Here is a 23,239-nt window from a genome sequence, read left to right as displayed (position 1 = left end):
TTAATAAAGAAGCAATAAAGAGAGTCGGCTAGCTCATCCGTAGTTTAATCAGCAGAGAAGTGTTGTTAGCCCTTCTGCTCCTATGTTCAGTGCTAAAGGGATGAGAGATGGTGGATAGACGAGAGACTCTAGGTGGGGTTGATAGGTTGTGAGGGCGTTAAGCCAGATATATGAAGCCCGGTGACATCCAACTAAAAGGGAGTGGGTTGTTGTATCTTCTGCTGCTGTTTTAGTACAGAACACCTTCCCCCTCGAAGTCTAAACTTATTTGCAATGTAGTTTAGAGACAGTCCATTGACTACAGCCGGAGTGTACCCTGCTGGAGGGTGGTAAGCTAAAAGAAAGGGAAGCCTTGCTGACGCCTACCACTTCTATTCTTCAACACTTCTATTAGTCAGCCACCAGCCAGCAGGGCAATGCACAACTTCTACTTCTTGCCCTAAACCATCATATCTCCTCCAGTGGTGCTGGTTTTTTTATACATCCTGAGTACACCAAAATGCATTCTTTATGGCTACTGAACACTGAACTGCCTCTAGGTCTAAAATTAATTTCAATCGATAAATACAACTATTAACTAAATATTGACTACCTACTTACCTGTGTTTGTGTAAGTACAAAAGAAAGGATTGAGTAGCTTTCCACAACATAATAATTTAAGTGTAACGCAAGGTTTTGATTCCAAAATATTACAAATGAGGATTAGATGAAATGCCGAGTTTCACAAAAATTCTACTTCCGGAATTAACCACTGAATAAGTCTTCCGTGATTTTAAAGATTGTTGGTCTAACAATGTTTTGAAATAGACCATAGAAATAGACTTGGAATTGTTACTATTTTAGAACAACGTAAGACCACTTTTCCGGCCCGGTTTCAAGAGCTGCTGAAAATTTCGTGATTGGAGAAAATTCTAAAACCAGTAGTTTTTACTGAGTGGATTTTCCAATTTCTGAGATTGTTTCGAAAATGCCTTCATTGATTGCCTCTCAAAAAAGTTTTATAAAAATAATAAAATTAAATAACTTTTCCAAGAAAATTTCGTTTTTGTAAGTAAATTAAAATTTACTTACAAGTCAGGACTACGAAAATCGTAGTAATGAAAATGAATTCAGTGCTTACAGTTCTGTAATGGCAGTCCAAAGAGAAAACTTGAGAAGAATTTAAGGCGTATTTTTTCTGTCCTGTCTAACCTCCGAAAAATTAACTGTAGTAAATTCACTTACAATAAACTTACGAGTTTGAAGTAATGAAAAAATAACTTTTTCATTCATTTTTTCCTACAGTCAAATTTTTAAAATACGTTTTAACGAAAAATTCGTCATGAGGTTCCCTTCAAAATATGAAACAGTTAGCAAAAGAAACCTACTTACCACTCGAAAAGACTCGACCAAGATAGTGTTCTCTTGTTAGACAATGAATCCTGAAAATAAATAAATATTGTCAACTCAAGACAAAACGAAACAGGAAACAAGTCTGAGATTTAAAGAAGTAGACAGTCTTACCTCCATGTCTGCGACCTATTGCCAGCTAACACGTGACTCTCTCTTTTTAAGTCGACTACATTTTAATTGCAACTATCTAGTTAAATCCCATCCTTTCGATTCTTGCAGCTCAATCATCATATTGTCTTTTCTGTCTCTGGCGTTCCGTTGCTCTTAAACTTTGCTTGCAGCCTGCAGTGCAATTCCATCAATCAGCCAATCGAAAGCGCCAGTGTGGTGAAAGAATATTTGAGTTTTTAAAATGTTCTCGAACATGGTTCTATCGATCATGTCATCTATCGATTTTCTTTAAAATTGGAACACTCTTGGATATGTGTAGATTTTGAATTATTATTTGAATCATTTTCTAAAGAAAATCCTTCTAATGCAGTTCTAGGAAAAGCAGGGGGTTAGCTTCCTTAAAGTGTCTCTTGAGCGCAATCTACGGCTCATATCTTGTAAAATAATTATTGTGGTTTAAGAGATGTAATTTGATGTAAATAATGTTCCAAATTTGAAGAAACCCGTGCCGGAAAAGTTTGATTTTGCTGAATATATTTTGTGATTTTTTGGCAAATTTTCCCGGACAGAGTCAAAGTTTGAAAATTGCATTAAGTAGAGATAATTAAAAATTTACACGTGTATTGGCATCAAGGTGTCCACGTGCAACGTCACCACATATCGCGTGTAGTAATGACAAAATAACGTATTTACCCACCACTGTAATTGGATTTTGAACTTTGTTCCAATCAAAATTAAGAAATTATTTTAAATTTTTTTAAAATTGAAACTGATCACCCAGAGCTGTAGATTCAGAAGAAGCCAGAGCGTTTATAATCCATTTTCACTTACCCAACATTATATTGTATATAACTAATATTAAAATGAACCCTTCTTTATAAAAAAATGTATATATTTATGTCCATACATAAGTATATACTAGAATTTATCTATTTAGAGAACATAACGTTTACTAGGACTATGCATCATTGTTTATTTACTTAGCAATGCATAAATAAACAAACAGATTACATAGCAAATACGCTCCTAAACATATGCGCACTAATTGTAATGCTAGTGTGCAGATTGCATATACTATAGTGTATATATTATACAAAGTGTTTCAATGTGTATCTATGATTATGCTATATTCTGGCGTTATTTATTCAGAAATAAAATTTATCCTTTTATTTCTCTAAAACTTTATTCTAGGTGATTTCATTCCAGAAAGCTTTGTAAAACTGTCGCCCTCCTATCCAGGAAGATCGCCCTTGTTTCGACGCACTGTTCCTGTTGTTAAATGTGGAGATTCATTCTGTTCGAAGGCACTTCTTATCTTTTCCTTTCCTCCACTAAATAAGAGAAAGATTATTGCCAATTTCAGTCATAATTCCTTTATTTTTGGCCAAGACAAATGCACCAAAAACTGACGGAAATAAAAATAATAAATAAATCTATAAAATCGAACTGTGGGGTTCAACCAAAAGCTCAAATCTGCAAAGGATCCCAGTCCTTGCTGTCTAAAATTCTTCGCTCTATAGTAAACGCTCCTTTCTACGTCACCAATCAAACCATTCAGACAGACTTGAACATTCCTTTCAAGTCACACAAGTTGCAAAAACACGTTACAGAAAATTTCATCTTAAAATTCAAACACATCATAATCCACTTGTGCAACATCTATCTTCCAGAACATTTTCAGACAACACTTCCTGACGTCTTAAAAGACAGTGGCCAAAGCGATCTCCCTCTCTGATGAAGAGAGTCAGTAGAATGTTATTGGAGTGTTACCGCTGGGTAACTTCACCACTCTGATATGTGTGATATGTTGCTTATTGATACCCTTGTTGCTCATAACGCAATAAAATGCGTTGTTTGTAAATAAATAAAAAATGATTTAAAAAAAAAAATCTATAAACTTAATATAAGTGACAAAATCCATTCAGCGATGTGCTGAATTTCAGCTGTTATTTGATCCTCCTTAACATTAAGTGAGTGATATAAGTGCATATGACGAATTAAAATTCCATTTTAGAAGAAACGACTTAACTTCTCTCTTCAACAAATGCTGCTAATCGAATTACATAGAAAAATGTTCCCAAATTAAAGTTTTAGATCTACATGTTTAAATGAATTCATCAAGTTTTATGAAATTAATTGGAATCATTTTCGGAATATCGGTTAAGTAGTTCCACCAGTTAAAAGATAATTAATTCAAAAATGGTATTTTAATAACACAATTAACCCTCCGAAGTGGGAGAACCATAATACATATTTTCGATTGGTACTTTATAGAGAAGCGTCCCTACCCCTCTCAGAAATATCTTTAATAGAATTTTTCTGAAAAAAAGAAGAAAACTCAAAAAACTTTGTAGTTCTAAATCAGTGCTCTGTTTACAGAAAATAATGGGCATCATTATAGAGGAAATCTAAAAAAAAAAAATTGTGAAATCCTTCAATAAAGAGATAGCTTCCGTTTAGGAGATAATGGCCGATAACTTTCTGTCACATTTAAAAGTAGTGATGACCAATCGACGACCCATCCAGGCAATTGAAAAATAAATAAAATAAATTAAAAAATAAAAATAATTAAGTAAAAAACTCTTTTGGAGACTGGGGACTGTAAAGCACATAATTTTGAGTTCATAACATTCAGTCAGAAACCCACATACACACAAATTTTAAAAAACCACTTCTTAATCAAAGGTCTCAAAACTCGACTCGAATATCAGTACGACGAAAGCACTTCCTCTTTGAGGGGTTAAGTTAAAGTGACCACATTTTCATTGAGACAAAGCGGGACAAATGAGAATTACAATTTAGTTATATATATTTTATTGTATACATTCATATACCTGCACAAAAATGTATTTCTGTACCTCGGAGGGAAAAGGCACCATGTCCATTTTTTTCGATTTTCAGATTTTGGCATCATTTTACAAATTTTTGGTTGCTCTTTCTAGCGGAGTAAAGCATTATGACCTATGTTTACAATTAAGCGATTTATGTATTTTTAAAAAGCGCTATGATACTTCATTGCTTAAGGGTAAAAGGCACTACACAGACATAATTTTTTTTCACAATGGAGATCAAAATAAAATATTTTAAAATATGGGAGTTAAAGTGGCCATACCTAATGTAATAATTATGGTGAGAAGTACAGGAAAGAGTATAACCGGAAAAGTGGAACAAAAAATGAATTTGGAAAAATATCTTCATTTGGCTCCCCTGTAAAATTTACTTTTTGTGACATGGTGCCTTTTCCCTCCGAGGTACAGATTTATTATTAATTATTGGTAACTATAAAAATATTTGTAAAAAATAATATTTGAACATGATTTTTAATCAAATTAAATTTTTTATTTAAAAAAATTATGATTTTCTTTCACCGGTCATATTTTTGATCCGAGTGAATACTTTGCAATAGATTCGGATCATTTATTAAAATGTCGTGAAATATTTCACATGAATTGGTCAAATTATATTTTACACTTAATAATATAGATTTTAAAGTTTTAATGTTCAACTGCGTTTTTTCAGTTGTCCATATTTTATTGATACTAGAAAAATCACGTTCTGTTGCTCCATTTGTTCCTGGAAGGGAGAGCGCGAATTCTACAATTTTCAAAATATTTTGATTTGGAATATTATTCTGTTTAAAATGAAGGAATAACTGCGTCCATTTTTTGTCTGTTTCCACATTTGCAGACAACCAACATTTAATTTTTTCATCTGTAACATATTTTTTAACCAATGAAACCTCATCAAAAAGATCATTTTCGCAAATATTATTTTTCGGAAAATGGTTACTAATATAAAGTAAAGTAATCGCCTATTTTTTCAGGCGGGGCTTAACGTCCAACTACCAATTAGGTGTCGTGGACGGAGGCGTCTAGCAAACATACTTTACTATTTCTCATTTTTAAACATTAAATAAAATCCAAGGCCTATGACCGGGAATCGAACCCAGTACCACAATACATTTTAGCTTCGCAGGTCTCGCCTCTAACCGCTCGGCTACCGTGGCGCCTGGTTACTAATATATTCAAAAGATTTTTTCCACATATTATCTGAATTAAGCCGAGACGTAACGACAATGATCGAACACCACCGAGTAAATCTAACTCGGTAAATTGCCTAATTTAGTTTACTCTGCATGCATTTTATGTGTTTTTTTTAATGTATTTTTTATTTCTTTACATTCACCATAATACTTAATAAATAATAGGTAATATATTTTTACAGTACATTTAAAATAAGAAATGCAAATATTTTTTAAAAAGCGGGACATTTTTAAAAATCGGCGGGACGCGGGACAGCCCACCAAAAAGCGGGACTGTCCCGCCAAAATCGGGACGTGTGGTCACTTTAGGTTAAGTGAAATTAAATAAATTTCTGCAACCGGAAGTTCAAACTGGTATTCAATCAAATTGATTTTCATCGAGTTTACAACCAAACAAATTCTATCACTACATTTGTCAGTAAAATGGTTTCAACAAACATTTAATTACTTTTACAAAATTTACACGCTGCCAGAATGTTATAAAAAATGAAGATGATTGTGCAGAAAAGTTATAACATTATTCTGCTCTCACTCACTTACGTTAAGTTATAAATAAAGAAGTTAAATTATAAATAAATGAAAAAAAACTATTGCGAAGAAAAATTAACGAATAACAACAATGAACAATAAGGAACAACTCGGTAAGTTAACTTTACATTATTCTCAAGTTTCTTAATATCTTCCCACTGTTTGTGATTATTTATTATGTTCCACATATTATTCTACTAGGTTTATTAGGAAAAATAATAGTACATAAATCTTAATTATATGCAAATGAAAAGAACTATGAAGGCTGTGATATCGTTATATAATACTAGAATTATATTTTATAATTAATATGTACATTGTTTAAATTGAATAATAATAATAATTTATTAAAAATATTACAAGAAATTCCTTAAAAATATTGTAGAAGAGCGAGATAAATTTTACTACGCACACTGCTCACATTAAATACACTGATTTTTAGGAAGGGATGACGTCAGGACTCCCTTCGTAAGTGCCACTTTTGTCAGTACGATTCTATTCCCTTTACTTGCAGTAAGTATCAAATTTGTTGACAAATTTAGAAGTTTAATGGAAGACAGAATGAACGGGATCTATTAAATATAATTGTTAATCTGCGGGAAATGTAATTTATTAAAATTCATTAAAATATGCCAATTTTTCTGCTTTTATAAACGATAAACTAGTTACATTTAACAAAAAAAATTTATTGGCAACAGTTACATTAATGTAATTATGTCATAACTTCTATTTTCATTCTATAGTTGTTAACCATATCCATATTTGTTTTAAAGACAACCAATGCTATAACTAAAGAGGAAAAAATGGCAATTTGCCATATTTTGTAATAAAAATAAAGCCTTGAAACGTCAGTGTTTATAATGTTTAAACAAAAAATAAATTAATTAATAAATGAGATTTCCCACTCTATTTAAATTAGTAGAAATTAAAGAAGGCTTTGATTTCCATGCGATTTTTTTAACTATGAGGAAAACGTGTACTATTGAGCCATCGCTACAGTTATTTACTGCGTAGGAAACGCACTTCTCCGCCATCATCTTCCGTATTTAGCTAGAAATATTCGGCGTTCAAGAAAAATTGGTTTCTTTCATGTTAAAAGTAAAGAAGTAAAGTAATTGCCTATTTTTCCAGACGGGTTTTATATCCAACTCTTAAGTTAGGTGTCGTGGACGGAGGCGACTATCAAACATACGAGGGTCGTTTGAAAAGTCCGTGCAAAGTCAGAGAGATAGCACCATTGGCGCGTATCGAGGTTATGTTTAGTTAGTAACATCTCTTGGAAGAACACACACCAAGTTTCAGCCAGATCGGTCTATTTCTTTGTGTTTGGCATTTGTTTGAATCGAGGAAGTCGAGTGATTTTCAAAAAATGGACGAAAAAGAATTTCGTGTGTTGATTAAACACTACTTTATGAAAGGCAAAACGCCTCAGGAGACTGAAGAGAAGCTTGATAAACATCAAGGTGACTCTGCACCTTCGATTAGAACAGTTTATAAGTGGTTTCAAAATTTTCGGAGTGGCCATATGGGCACAAGTGACGCTGAACATTCTGGACGCCCTGTTGAGGTTACTACTCCAGAAATCATTGATAAAATCCATGATATGGTGATGGATGACAGAAGAGTGAAGGTGCGTGAGATTGCAAGTGCTGTGGGCATCTCGAATGAACGGGTACATAATATTTTGCATCAACATTTGGACATGACAAAGCTATCCGCAAGTTGGGTGCCGCGATTGCTCACGCTTGACCAAAAACGAAATCGTGTGAAGTGTTGCAAGGACGGTTTGCAGCTGTTCCAGAAGAATCCGCAGGACTTTAAGCGTAGTTTCGTCACTGTGGATGAAACATGGATACATCACTACACTTCTGAGACCAAAGAACAATCTAAACAATGGGTTACCAAGGGGGAATCTGCGCCAAAAAAGGTGAAGACCGTTCCTTCGGCCGGAAAGATTATGGCGACTGTCTTTTGGGATTCGCAAGGAATAATCCTCATCGACTATCTGGAAAAGGGTAAAACTATTACAGGTGCATATTATTCATCGTTATTGGACCGTTTAAAAACCAAGCTACAAGAAAAACTCCCACGATTGGCCCACAAAAAAGTCCTTTTCCATCATGACAACGCACCAGCTCACACCTCAGCAGTTGTGGTCGCAAAATTAATGGAAATAGGGTTCCAACTCGTTTCACATCCCCCTATTCTCCAGACTTGGCTCCCTCAGACTACTATTTGTTCCCCAATATGAAGAAATGGCTGGCGGGAAAAAGATTTTATTCAAACGTGGAGGTGATTGCAGAAACGAATGGCTATTTTTCAGACTTGGACAAATCCTATTATTCGGAAGGGATCAACAAACTAGAGCAGCGTTGGACGAAGTGTATAAGCCTAAAAGGAGACTATGTTGAAAAATAAAAAAGGTTTACCCCAAAAAATTAAGTAGTTTTTATTTTTGCACGGACTTTTCAAACGACCCTCGTACTATACTGTAAATTCCTTTTATTAACCATTCAATAATCCCTAGGGAAGGGATTAGCTATGAGGTTAGCATACTGGACTCCCACGCGGAGGTCCCGGGTTCGAATCCAGCAGCTGACCCTTAGATTTTCTCTTCCTAGGAGCTTCTTACAGCTCACTGTCCGGTGATGGACAGTGTTGTCTGTAACGAGAGAACACTGTCCGGAGGCCGGCAGTGCACTGGAAAAAGCTCCGGGCGCTAATGACCTCAGCTGTTGATGCGCCAAAAAAAAAAAAAAAAAAAAAAAAAAAAAAAAAAAAAAAAAAAAAATATCCAAGGCCTAAGACCGGGAATCGAACCCAACGCCACAATACATATTAGCTTTACAGGTACTCGCCTCCAACCGCTCGGCTATCGTGGCGCACCTCTTTCTTGAATATCGGTACCTTCCAGTGAATCTACATAATGTTACAGCTTACATTAAATAAAAATACTATTTTGGAGGAATGTATAAGCTGGTAATAGTTACGAAATGTTTGCCCGGTGTTACTTAAGATTTTTAATTCGACTTTGTTAAGTTAGGAAACCAAACACTTTGTTTCTTTTAAAGATCTTAAAAGTAACGGTTTTCTTATTATCTAAATATCTTACTGGCTTTTGTGCATTATTTATTATCGGTAAATTTGGTAAATACATGATTCTATTTCTAGCTTTGCAAGAATCTGTTAATGGACATCGCAAGTTGGCCAGTAAAGACATACTACATAACTTATAAACACACTGGAATATATAAAGATATATGTTTAATGTGTGAGTGAAATGTTGGTCACTTACTCACTGAGTTTAGTCAGAATGAGTGAACACAATCTCTAACTTAGCGCGCCGTGACGACACAACAAAGTGTGAATGTATTTGTGCGTGATGCTCCTTGAAGGCAGGAGCTGAATATGCATGAGCCTGATAGCAAACTAATCGATAAACTGACAGACAACCACTCCCCAAGACAAGACTCCCAGATTTAACCACAACATTCAAATTTCAGACGTCTCTTTAGACACTCCATTACTTTATGCCCAAATAATCACTGAGAAAATTAACTGCATTTTAGTTGAATGTCAATTGAACTACAGTAAATCTGGAGTGTACACTTACTCAATTTTTCCTTAATCGATTTACTAAAGTTTAAAACTACATTTTATTCAAACATTGCTTCACCAAACATATCTAATTCTCCTTTACAATTTAGTGAATGCAAAAACGAACTGAAATGAAGCCTAGCTCTGTCCCTTCCTAGAACTGCCTCAAATGATCCTCCTAGGCTGAGGATTTAAATAAAAGCTACTGATCTACGAGCCTGAAGTATAATTACTAAGATTAGAGAAAATCATCTTAAAAAGTCATTGTTGAAAATCTCAACAATGTAAAAAACCAATTATTGCATAAGCAGTTCCGGTCCATTTGAAATTTTACTCCTATAACCGATAAATATTAATATTGTATAAAGTCAATATTACTCTGAAATTACCATAAATATTCTTAATTTTTAATGCACTTACACAACGGAATATGGGAAACAAGATGCGTTTTTCCTCAATAAATGTTAATCTTCGGGAGAAAGCATAACTACATAAGTCACTGCGTGGCACGGAAGGCTCGTCGAAGATTGCTACCGCACGAATTTTGTTGGTTTTTCCAACAGGTTTCATTTTACTACATCGCTCGTTGTAATCTTGCAGTCACCAATATGAAAATATAGAACAGGAATCATTGACGCATTGCCATTACTAAGATAGATTTTTTGTCAGTTAGGAGTGCGATTCTGAAATTAAGAAGTCGGGATTTTGATAGTAAATATTGTTAAATTTATTATATATGTTTTAATTTATTAACGATATTAAATTTAACTTATTAAAAGTAATTAAAAATGTTAAATCGAGCTGTTTTAAACATAATAACGTTACATTCAGAAATAAAATAACCTAACCTCTAAATTTATTGCCTAGTTCTGAACCACACACTGAGGTTATTAAAAAAAACTAGTTTTATAAATAAGAGTATTTATTTGCAAAATTTTAAAAGAGAAAAAATTCCATAAATGCTTTGAAATGATGGCTACTGTAATATTTAAGAATAAATAGACAATCTATTTGTCTGAAAAAACTACGGAACCTCTATTTGAAAAGCCTCTAAATTGTATTCTGCGAAAATTGTCAAATAAAGGTGTTAGTTACTCTCGTTAATAATCTTAATATAAATCAAATGTTTTCTGTTACCGCACTTGTTGCTTCTTCTGCATCGTTGCGGTGAACGCAATTATTTGCGGTGCAGGAACCGGATATGGTAGATTCCGTCCCAATATCTAGCGGCCACCTAGGAAGAGTGGAAAGCTGGCCTACAGGAATGACCACTCCCTAAAGTTTAGCATCTCTTTCCCAATGTGGGGTTCATTCTCCTCAACCACCCGAAGGCTTTCTGGATAGTCAAATGACCTCATAAGCCCTTTTTAACTTGGAAAGCCACCTTACTCAGCCTAAGTTATCTTGGTGGCTGCATCTTCGAACCAGTCTTTTTCTTCGGGTTCGCATATCGCTTTGGATAGGCAGCTAGTTTTTAAATTGAGGCTATAATAGAGATGATACTGAGATTGAAGAACAAAATAATAATAATATACTATGATATTCCTTTTCTAAAAATTAAAATAAAGTAAAGTAATGCCTATTTTCGGGTATGAGCTAGCGCTCGGGGACCGCCCCTAAAAAAAAAAAAAAAGTAATGCCTATTTTATCAGGTCGGCTTTATGTACAACAACCAATTAGATGTCGTGGACGGAGGCGAATAGCACACATACTTTACTGTAAATTTCTTTTATTAACCATTAAAAAAAATCCAAGGCCTAGAACGGGAATCGAACCCAGTACCACAATACATATTAGCTTTACAGGTCTCACCTCTAACCGCTCGGCTACCTTCTCAGTATTGCTACTAATAATTACTTAGGTATAAATACTGTTTCATGCGCATTTACTGGTAGGTCATTACAGTATTATAAAGTACTGTTATTTCAAAAACTAACCAGGTTCAAAATATTTCTCTAAACATAAATGATTTTTATTTGTTTCCATCGAAATGTTTCGTCGCAGTTTACAGTGCACTGAACAAGTCTCAAAAATAATTTCTTTTTTTATCTGTTTCGGGTCAACAACAACTTCGTGTCAGCAACAGTTTCAAATATTAGAGAAAGATAAGTTTCTTCCCTTGGTTGTTCTAAGAATTCTGTTAGCTGCAACAGTCTAAAATTAGTGTAGTATTAAATTGAAATGTTACTTGCAATTTAATAAGTTTAGTGAAACGTAAAGATGCTGAACTGCAACCTTCTCATTAAACCTTAGATACAATAAAAAAAATGGAAAAAATCAAAAATTTCATTATTTCCATGTAGCTCTTTTTTTTACGATCATATAAGGCCCTCTTTCACCATCTTAAGGAACTAAACTGGTTGGAGCATATAAACGCCAGTATACCCAAGCAATTCATACCCAAAACATACACACATACAAAACTTATACACTGTATACTTCTACGTATATGTTTATAGTACTCTAAACTTTTATGACGTCATGGTAATAAAATAAATTTCACTCACAATTACGTGCTCTACACTTTTATATCTATATTTATTGTACTAGCAGATTTCTCTTTGTACGCCATATAGCTTATTGCTTTGTCACTTCATTCTAAACAATTAATTATTTCGTATATTATTTAAAGATTAATTGACAGTAATTTTGTGGGGCGATAGTTATTTCCAGGCAGTGGTGCACCCAGAAATTGTTTTTTTCAAAAGGGATTGATTTGAAAAGTAAATTCGTTACTATTCTATTTTCATTAATCAAACTATTAATTTCATTTGGGATAGAACTCATTTTTTTTTTAGTTTCAACTCTTTTATTAAGATTATTTCTGAGAATTAATTCACTAATAATTTAGGTCATACGATTTCTTTAAGCTATAACATAAACAATAATTGAGATTCATCAATAATTAAATAATATGTACTTCAAACGTTTGACTCGGTGATGTTCTTGGACCGTTCCAAAACAGAAGAAGTATAGAGCCGGAATGTACCATGCAGTATCTTAGTGGTAATCCCACGGAAACTGGCCTAAGTCATTGAGACAGAGCTAGTTCGAATACATTAGTGCAGCTTAGATTATATGGTAACTTTCTTGAGCATCCAGATAGGTTTATTGGCTATCAAGTCGTTCGAAGCTAATTGTATACAGAGTGAGACTTCCTAATTCCGATGAGAATTAGTATTGTCTGGATGCCTAGCCATTCAGGACAGAAGTGTAATGAGATGGCAGCCTGCCTTACTTGGTAGGATTCCCACGGTATACTCAATGCAACTAAGCTATTTCTGCATTTAAAAAAAATAAATTGCCGTATTAGGCAGTCGACCAAGCGAGGACGCACAAAAGCAAAAACGAGAACTAACGAAACCAAATGAGCAATGTTTTGGAGACGAGTGTCTCTCAAGATGTGTCGGACAGGTTACCAAGATTCTGCAAATAATATTCTTTTGACAATCACTAAATGTTGGACCCATTTCCTTAATTCGGAGAAGGAAATTCAAATATGATCAATATCTTCTTATTAAGCTGTTTTAGCTTAATTAGTAAGTTTTCATTTTTGCATTAATCATACAAACAAAATATTGTAACATTATATAATACTTAAAATCATAAATTAGCAAAATATTTGACATTTTAGGCACCTTTATTCTTAAGAGAAACCTTCTTACATGTTGACCAAACATCGCGATGCTGTGACTAAGTTCATGCCTTTATGGTGCCTACTTTTTTTTTAAGTATTAATAAATTAATTCAAAAAAATAATTGAATAATTTGCTAGCAATTTATATGCCACCGCCATTTTCGGAAAGAATTTAAAGTACAAAAACTTCGGTACGAAAAAATAGTTTATAAATTATAACTTGGCAATTTTAATTTTTACACTTTAAAAGCTCCAGGAATTTTGTAAACTTAATAACTTTCCTAACCTTCAGCTTTTTCGCCTAAGTTTAGAGTTTATTTTTTAAATTAATGAAGAAAATTATAGAAATAATATAATGCTGCACACTTGAGCCTTTCTCTAGGCTCTAATAGGCGAAACATGAACTCTCTAAGTGAAAACTCAACTTCCCACACTCGCATGATAAATAACTAATCACGTTATAAGTAAACGATCACGTTATGATATTACATCAGAGAGCCGGATGCAATAAAATGAGCTGCTCTGGATCTGCATCTACTATCTTGTACAGATTTTATACAAATCAACATTTATACTTGCAAAACAGACAGAACTTCATAGTAATTAAATATAATCCTTTTTATAATAAAGTTTTTGTTATCTCTTTAGAATAATTAAACACTTAACAAGTTTGAAATAAGTTTCGAGAGTATAGGGAGGAAATGAAGTTGCTAAAGTAGAGTAAAATAATGTACATATACTCGGGGGCTGCAAATGCCGACAAAGGGGATGGCCAGGATATAACTGTATTCATATTAGCAGCACAAGTCTCATAGATCACAACCTATAATTGGACAAGCAGGATGGATCCTGATGAACTGTGACTTAACAGGGGGAGAATGCAGCACTGTGATGAATAACGGCGGCACCGCAGGATCTATTTAGCCAATGATAAACCATAGCTTCATGATATTAAGCCTCTCTGTCTTTGCTCTCTCACTCACTTCCTCAATGAACTCCTGCTGCAGCGATATATACGACGTCTTTTCACTTCTAAAAGAGGAACTATTGCAATAGTGGATTGATTTCGATGTTGAATTTTCACCAAAATGAAATCTGTTACGAACACTCACACGATTTTGTCAACCTAATGTTTTCCTGGTTCTTACTCACAGTTTTCTTCAAATTCAATCGATTTCCTTCATATCGGTTTAACTTAACCAACTAATCACTATTAATATTACTAAGGAAGACGCAGACATAGTGCTAAGGCTGTCCCGCTTTTTCAATCTATGACTATTTTTTTTTTTTTTTGTTAATTTAATATAGTACTTCTTACATTTACTTTTATACTGTAACTTAGGCTCCATGATAGCCGAGCGGTTAGAGGCGAGGTCTTCAAAGCTAAGATGTATTGCGGTACTGGGTTCGATTCCCGGTCTAGGCCTAAGATTTAATTTAATAGTTAATGAAAAAATTCATGTGAAGTTTGTTTGCTAGTCGCCTCCGTCCATGACACCAATTTTTTAAGCCTGCCTGAAAAAAATAGGCGTTACTTATTTAATACCTGTAGCAAAGTATTTTCAGCTATATTAGCTAAGGAAAAAATCATTAGCTTCCCAAAATAATTAAAAAGCACGATAAATTTCACTTTCAGCCTTTTCACCCACGCCCAGCCTTCATTAGGACCTATCGCACTCTCTGAAAACTGAATACATGAAGCGCAAGTGGTCTCGGGTAGTTCAATTTGCTTGAACTTAAGAAGCGTCACTGAATACTTTATCAAGTACCTCAATTGTGTTTGTATAAATAATTTTTGTTTCTAGCTTAATTTCACTAATTATGACACAGTAAAATAAATAAAAAAATAAAATAAAAGAATTATGCTAAAGAAATTTGGAGGATTGCTCATCTTCAAGTTTACAACAAATTTCTGAATTCAAATTTAAAAAGAAAAATTAAACTTCTTCTACAGTGAATCTTAAAATAAAGGAGATAGTACTCAGGAAGTGAGTAGCAACCCTTTCTGGTGAGATCAATTAGAGGAATCAATACGACTAGAAGGGCGAGGTTTGATGAAGACAAGAAAACGAATTTCACCCGCTTCCTTGTTGGCTGTGTCAATGAGGCTGTGCCAGCGAGTTCTGGAAGTTTACGAAGAAGAAGGGTGTAAAGGAGGAAGTCATCTGCCACTTGCTCTACCCCCCTCTTGGCGGACTTTTCGTCTTCAAAAATTCCGACTAACCCTTCCAGCACCACCAGCCAACTATTCCCATTAAGAAGAAGACAACTAGTGCGCGGAGAATTCTTTATTAGACCAGCTTCATCATCGCCCAAACCTCCGTATCACTGGTGTTTAGCAGCCCTTCCTGCACCCTCCAGTGCTATTCTGAAAAATTGTCCCCGTTTTACTGTACTATTTCATTATATGGCAAATTTGGCCAAAAAAAGAGAAAAGAGAATATAGCTTTTAGTTATTATAGGAATAAGATAAAAGTTTGCTCAGCAATATATCATATGTAGCACCAGGTCTGGCCAACTGTTCAGCTCCAACTACAAATAGTTACAGGAAGGGGAAAATGAGAGAGTCATACAAAAGAAATATCCCAGTGTTGTTGGTTCATGTTGGCCACCCTGCCGTGAAACAGTAATTAGCCTTTATGGCACAATTTGTACTATACTGCGGCATAACGCTTTGTTATATGTAATAGACTTTCTGATTTATTACTATCTACTAATACGTATATATATATAATATATGTTATATATGTGTGTATGTGTAAACCGGAAATAACTTTTAACAATAAATTTTCGAAAAAAAAAAATAGACACACTATCAAATTAAAAGCACACTCACTCCACACTCGAATAATTATTATTTTTAATCTAGATGAAACACTAACCATCATATTCTCACAACTTTTCCCAAGAATCTAATTTACAACTTTTCTTCACATTCCGAACATTTTGAGTCATATTTAATCATTACCAACATTATGCAGTGTGTAAAACAGTACATTACACTGAAAAGTAAACTTACAAGAAGCCAATTCCAGCCACTCCTCCGTTTCTAAATAGATGCTTCCTTCATTCGATTTTAATCTAAATATCCAATTTGAACTTTCTGCAATCCTTTCTCACTAGCGGTGGTGGCAATCCATCTAGCGTACGTTCTTAATAAGGCGATTAGGCTTGGGCAGAATGTGTATCCTCATATTCGTTGCCACATATCCTGCAATGAATCCTGCGCAAAACCAATTTTTTTACCAGCCTTAGTGACATCACCTAACTTCCGGCAGCATCTGCAAACCGTGCGGTTATTATTTTGTGTGAAGTAATGTATTGTTATTTCATTATTTATTTATTTATTTATTGTAACTTGCTCATAATATACAATTGTAGCAAGGGGTTGCTCCGTGCCTTTACATGGATAAAATATAAAAGATAAAATACACGAAAAAAGAAAAATAAAGAGAACAAAAACAAAAATAAATTCACTTTTGCAAATGAAACAAAAGCTATTAAATTAACGAAAACAAATTTCTAAATTTTATAGAGTTAATTATAAAAAAGTACATATATTTTACTTTGTCTACCGAGTCGAAACATAAGAGACTCTCCAACACAATTTTTGGTTGAATACAGGAAGAAAAGTTAATGTTTTGCGTATGAAAATTCCTTGGCTCTTAAGACATCCAATATCGGGCAGATAATTAAGAAATGAATTAGATCATCTTTATTTTTTTTGCACATAACAGGCAGGGGGAATCAGTATTAAATTTATAGACCCTACCGAGGATATATAGAGTTGAAGCTTCTTCTCAGACATTAATCTTAATTGACTGGCAACTCTGATCATATCAATGTGACATTTAAAGTGAACGTAATGAACACCTAAACCAAAACTGCTAATATTCCGAAGGAAAGTGTTAATTCTGGCGTTTAACAGAGATTCAACATCCTTACTAATTAGATTATTGTTAAATCTTGCCATGATATCAGTCAGTTTACCCTCGGGTATGTACTGTTTGTCCCAAACATCATCGGAGCCAATAATCTCAAATTGCTTTCACAAATCAGCGGTCCAAAGTAATGTATTATTAAAATTAAACAGTTAAAAAACTTCATTGAAAGCTGCAAATATTTATAATGAAGAAGAAGAAATTCAGAAAGTGTGGTGAACAGTGGCCATCATGTCATCTAATGAACTCAAGAGACCAGGAACGAACTTCGTGATTTTAGAAAATATTTGAAATGATCTGGAGAATTATAGCAATTTATGAGTAACAAAAAGAGTTCTAGCTCAACTAATTTTAAGCAGCTTGAGGAATAGTATTGCTTTAATGGCATCAAAAAGAGGCTGAGTTTTCATATATTTTTGATGAAGTTGTTATTTAAGAGTTGCAATTAATAAAAGCGCCATAAAATGCATATTTCGGGTTAATTGGGTAACTTTAATTATAAAACAAGACTTTAACTCTGCAGATGGTAGAACATATATTATTGTATTTTTATACTAAACAGATTCAAGGTTGGTAGACCATTATATTAAACTTCCTATGTTCCAGCGTTCAGGTCCAATCAAAATAAAAAAATATTTTGAAGAAAAGCAATTAAACATGCATATATATCAGGGCCAGCTCAAGACAGATTCCATTTAAAAAAGAATGCTCGGCATCTTACCCATGAAAGAGGCCCATTATAAATTACTGAATCCAGCTCCTCTCTCTCTCTGTCCGATATTCCGCTCTCTATTCGCCCGTACTTATAATTTTTAAAGTCAGGTAAATGTGTAGTAGCCAAGGGGTAGGGATTGAGTAGTGGGCGGAGTTGGTGCCAATTAATATAGTAGAGGCAAGAGGCTCCCTACTTTCTAACATCCCCAGGGAACTCCTATCAATTATAACGCCTCCGCATTCAAAATTCCGATTAAAATTTCAGGGTAGAACATTAGGCAAGTTGTCCCAGTGGGAGGTGGTTGGATAGTGTGCTTTGATGAAGGGTGAACCCCTCCACAAAAAGGAACTCATCGCTGTAAGCAGGGGAATAAAAGAAAGGAGATGGTGTTTGTACAGAGAGTCAAGTAGACTTGGTACACTTCTATTGAGTGTCAAGGGTACGCTGCCGTTTATCCACTGCTGTCAGCAATCTGGACGGACTCGCAAAAGGGCTCATTTAGCTCACTTTAATGAGTTCTAAATCGGCCTTCTTAATAAATAAAAAAAGATGATTTCTACCATGACGCGTCACTTCTACAAATACAACATATTCTCTATGAGAAGACGACTAAGCAATGAAACAGCTCCTTTAACAGCAAATAATAATAATTACATTTATTCCGAATTTCGAATTTAGTTTTCTACTGATATATCCTTCGTAAATTGCTAATTGACTTTCCTCCAGTTAAGGGAACAGTTTAAAACGGGCGAATACCAATGGAATATCAAGTCCTAGCTATACAGAGAATATTATCCAACAGCAAACTGCGTTAGGGTACAAAATAAATGTTTGCGGTTAGTCGGGTCCTTTCCAGATGGACCAATTGTCCATATGCACGTTGTTCTAGATGTAGCTAGTGTATCTACCGTTGTATGTAACTGAACCGAAAGGTTTATTCTGTCTTGTTCGAACAGTGTACACAATCATATTGCCAAAATCGTGGACTATAACAAAGTCACAATGCTGGGCAAAGTCATAAACACTGAAGACTGAAGCATTTCTTGCTATAAAATAACTTTCACGTTAAGATTTTTTTAATTATGCTTAATATTTAACTCAAGACATATTTTTGACGTGAATACGTCTTTAAATTTGCTAACATATGGAGGCAATCCAAAAAACCTAATGCTAACAAATTGGGGGGATACAGTTTGGCATTATAGTATCGAATCTATCGTCAGACATATCGTTAAAACGACAGTTTAAGTGGAAAACTGAATCATCTCTCCTCCATTGAACGGATTTCCCTAGAAATTGTTTCAAATAAAACTTAAAGATATTCATGAAATTCTTTAAAGTTAATTCTAACTTCCATTATTGAGAAAATGAGAAAAAACTGAGAGCAGAGTACCTCAAAAAAATGAAAAATCGGAGAATGAGCTGGCTTTTACTAAGTTTAACTGCTACGACGAGATTCTGGGCATAACTTGGGAGTTCAAAATCTCCCAAAGGTAGTTCCACACACAGTCTTTTATTTTATTATTATTTTTTTAAATCGAAATACATGTGTGTTCTTCGTTTTAAATTCGTTTACCTTGGGGCCCAAAAATTTTTAGGGTCCTTTTTAATCATATATTTATAAATAGAGCAGGAGAAAAGGGACTTCTGGATTTTGACCTTGCATTTAGTCCCATTTTGATTCATTCGTGTCTACCTGATTAGTTTTTTCTGGTTGCCTAAATGTTGCATAGCTTCTAGAAGCTCTTCTACAAATTGCTTCTCTATTGAATATCGGTTTACTTACATAGAGGTGATTAAGAACACTGAAGCTCGTTGCTTTGTCGTAGCGAGAAGAAAGGTCTACCTCCAATCTCCTTGGAAGGAAACAATACTGCTATTTGCCAACAGTTTTACCAATCCACGATCTCGATCATAGCGGTAGTGTTTCATACCAGAATTTTAAAAATACCTTTACAACTTGAATAGTAAACAAGTTACGGCTTAGAAGATAATAATGTGCAACACCACATTTACTACAAAGCCTTAGTTGTCCAAATGACATTGGCTTGCTGTTTGCCAAGACTATACCGTATGTGCATAGTTGAATGGAGGGTGGGGGATGCGTACCAAAGAGGATTAACACCTCTGTCAAGTCTATTACGGAGCAATCTAGTGTCTGGCGGACACTTTGCATATTGCTGTTTAACGAGGCTTGGGCCACTTCAAAGGGCCAGGCTAATCAGGGCAGATGGCTGCCCTTGCTCCATCACATCCTCTAACTATATGTTCTATACTAACTCTCTGTGTGGTTGTAGACAAGGCTAGGATAGTGGTGAGTTCCACACCCTTCTGGTGCTGCGTTCCTTCCTTCAGCCAGCTCTGTCTATCTGCCGGTCATACCCCAGCCCCTATAATACGTCGAGATAGAGAGATAGCATCACCCCTAACCGATATATAGATATATATATGTATAAGTTGTGAGAGTATGTGTTTGTGAACGAGAAAGAAAGAATGGTTTTGAAAGGGCTCGCGTTAAAAAGCAGAGGAGACAGAAAATGAAATTTCCTACAACAGAGAGTAAGGGGCAAGTAGGCCCCTTGGGGGGCAAAGTCCCCTCCTACCACCCTCTTGCTCAGTGTATGTCCCTTTGCGGCGAGTTACACTATCGCACTAATCCGACACCCTAGCCTTGCCTACACGTTTTAAATTTAACGCCGTCTCTCTGGTACGAATCCTCTACATAAGTGGTACCCTATACTGCACCCACTGGTTCTTTCTATCCATTTGCCTGTTCTATGGGTGCCAGAGTCCTTTCTAGTCGACGACGACGAGATGAGTACGATAGTGTTGCCCTTCGCATTAGCGAGGGTGTGAGCCAGATCTCATTTGAGATAGCGCACTCTGGCCCTTTGTAATGAGTCCGGGCGCGCCTCCTTTGTTACACACGTAATTGTTAACTATTTTAGATGCTCTTATCTTTATTTAATATTAGATGTTTCCTCTCAACGCGCACTTAATGTGGAGCTCTTCTTAATTTACATTCTGTTCTTTAAAGAACTTTTCAAATTGTAAAGATTTTATTTTGACTTTCTTAGCCTCTTGAAAGAAAGTCAACATCACTAAATTTTAAAGAAAAAGGATAATGATTACGAAGTGATGAGGAAACAATAGCTAGGTGGGTAGTTTTAGTGTTGGTAGACTGCATTGTGTAGAAATTAACTGCATACTTATTTGATTGCGGTTGATATGAATTTAATTTTATCTAAACTTCGCACTGTATTATTATTATTATCCAAGCAATTAAACTCTGAGCGTTACGCAAATTTTTAGTTTGATGAGAACGAGCTAGCTGGAGATATTTGTCAAAATTAATAGAGTAGACCAGAAAAGCTTCTTTACTTTAATGGCAGCATATTTCTGTGTAATGGAAAATTAAAAATACTTTAAATTAATTAGTTTAAGTTTTGTAGCGTTTTTAATTTATTTAATATCGGCGTTTAGGTCCCAATCAGTTTCTTTGCATTCTTCAGCACACAAATACAACCACAATTTTATGAGGCAAAAATATCATTGTTGTGTAAAAGACATCAGTTATTTCCTCTAAAGTACTGTAATCGTGCGGATTTCCGATTTAGATATTTTACCGAAAATATCCATCGTGAGATTCTCCGTGACGAAGAATGGTCTTGGAGCTGTGTTTGCGCACGTGGGAAAGAGTGCAGAGTCGCGCGTTGATGTATGAGAACACCATAACTCGCCATTACACCATAAATAAAAAATCGAATGAAGCTAAAAATCGATATTTTGCTTAGATCCAGATGTTACCAGATGATAACAGAATTTTATTGTTTTTAGGATTTTCTCACAAAATCACTTACATTAAACTTGGACTGATAATTGTATATTCGTTGATCTATTACGCTTATTGTTAAATTTTTCGTCCGATAATCTATTCTTTAATAGATATGGTTCTTTAACCATAATCTTATATTTTACTTTCCTACCAGCTGTTTTATAATTATTACTCCAGACCTGCAAAGCTAATATTCATTGTGGTACTGGGTTCGATTCCCGGTCTTGGCCTTGGATTTTATTAAATGGTTAAATGAGAAATAGTAAAGTACGTTTGCTAGTCACCTCTGTCCATGACACCTAGTAAATGGTAGTTGGACGTTAAGCCCGCCTGAAAAAATAGGCGATTACTTTACTTTACTTTTTTTTTATAATTATTACTCCTAAGGAATCTGCCATATTACCATATAATACTCTTATTTTTATAAGAATCAAATGTAGACCTAAATTTCCCAATTTGTAGATCGGCTGACTGTAATTTTTACTGAATGAACAGCAATTTCTAGCTTTTTTCTAATTTCTCAAAAACGTAATCCTACGAATTTTTTTGGAAAAACATCTTTCCTGAAAAAAAAAAGTATACTTCTGAAAATGGAGTTAGTAAATTCTCTTAAATGTGCAACTTTTTTCTGTAATAGGCTGTTCGAGCTCTTGTGTTATGCAAAGAGAGGCTGAAATTGAGTATGAAGGAAATTTTTCAACTGAAAAAGCCTCTTTTTTCTGCAACCATGTAGGAATGTTCTCATTACTCAATTAAAATCAGCTGTGTAATGCCCAACTTCCCTCACTAGTAGGGAAAAATTCCCATTAGTGTCACTTTCCTCACTAGTGAGTGGAAAAACTTTATTGTGCTTCCTTGATATAAGAAGTTTTGTTATTAAATATTTTCTGTAAAACTTTAATAAGCTTATTTAAATTTATTTTATCTAATTAATTAAAAATCGAATATTAAAAATATAAAATAAAAATTGAAAGGAATATAGAAATAAAAATAATATTTTAATAAATAATTAGATATTTTTAATTATAACAGTTAAAAAGGTTATAGTGTTATCTTATAGAAATTTAAAATGGATTCTAGTGATTCCTGTTTAGTTTTTTTTTTTTTTTTTTTAGTTAATAACCCTAATGGTTGCAGAAAAAATATCTGTAACCTTATTGTAAAGTATAGTGTAAAGTATTTTCCTCACACTCAGCAATTTTCACTTGCACTCGCCTCGCTTCGCTCGCTCGTGCGTGCAAACCCTGCCTCGTGTGAGGAAAAGTACTACTTTCCGCACTTGTTAAACAAATAACTGTTTCCAGTAGATTGTTCACTTTTCAAAACGCTGTGGCTATTCTGAAAATTTGTTATGCACATTACAGTAAAAGCTCCTTATTCGCGCTTCCTTCATTCGCGTATCGCCGAGGACTTTGACATAAGCCGCCTTCGCCACGATCGG

The 23,239-nt window shown here is 34.5% G+C and overlaps 1 long non-coding RNA gene across 1 annotated transcript in view; it reads right to left on the bottom strand.

Moving 5' to 3' along the window:
* Window positions 1-23,239, bottom strand: part of LOC141458128 (uncharacterized) — a 193,178-nt gene that overhangs the window by 101,198 nt on the left and 68,741 nt on the right. Inside the window, exon 2 of the long non-coding RNA XR_012460753.1 lies at window positions 1,372-1,421. This is a non-coding gene — a long non-coding RNA (uncharacterized lncRNA). The remainder of the gene's footprint in view (window positions 1-1,371; window positions 1,422-23,239) is intronic.

The sequence above is a fragment of the Rhodnius prolixus genome, unplaced genomic scaffold (assembly GCF_049639745.1).
Source record: "Rhodnius prolixus isolate KJV_2025 unplaced genomic scaffold, Rpr scaffold_1, whole genome shotgun sequence".
Classification (NCBI taxonomy): Eukaryota; Metazoa; Arthropoda; class Insecta; order Hemiptera; family Reduviidae; genus Rhodnius; species Rhodnius prolixus.
Note: the sequence above shows the minus strand (reverse complement) of the source record. Positions and strands in the feature narration are given on the sequence as shown.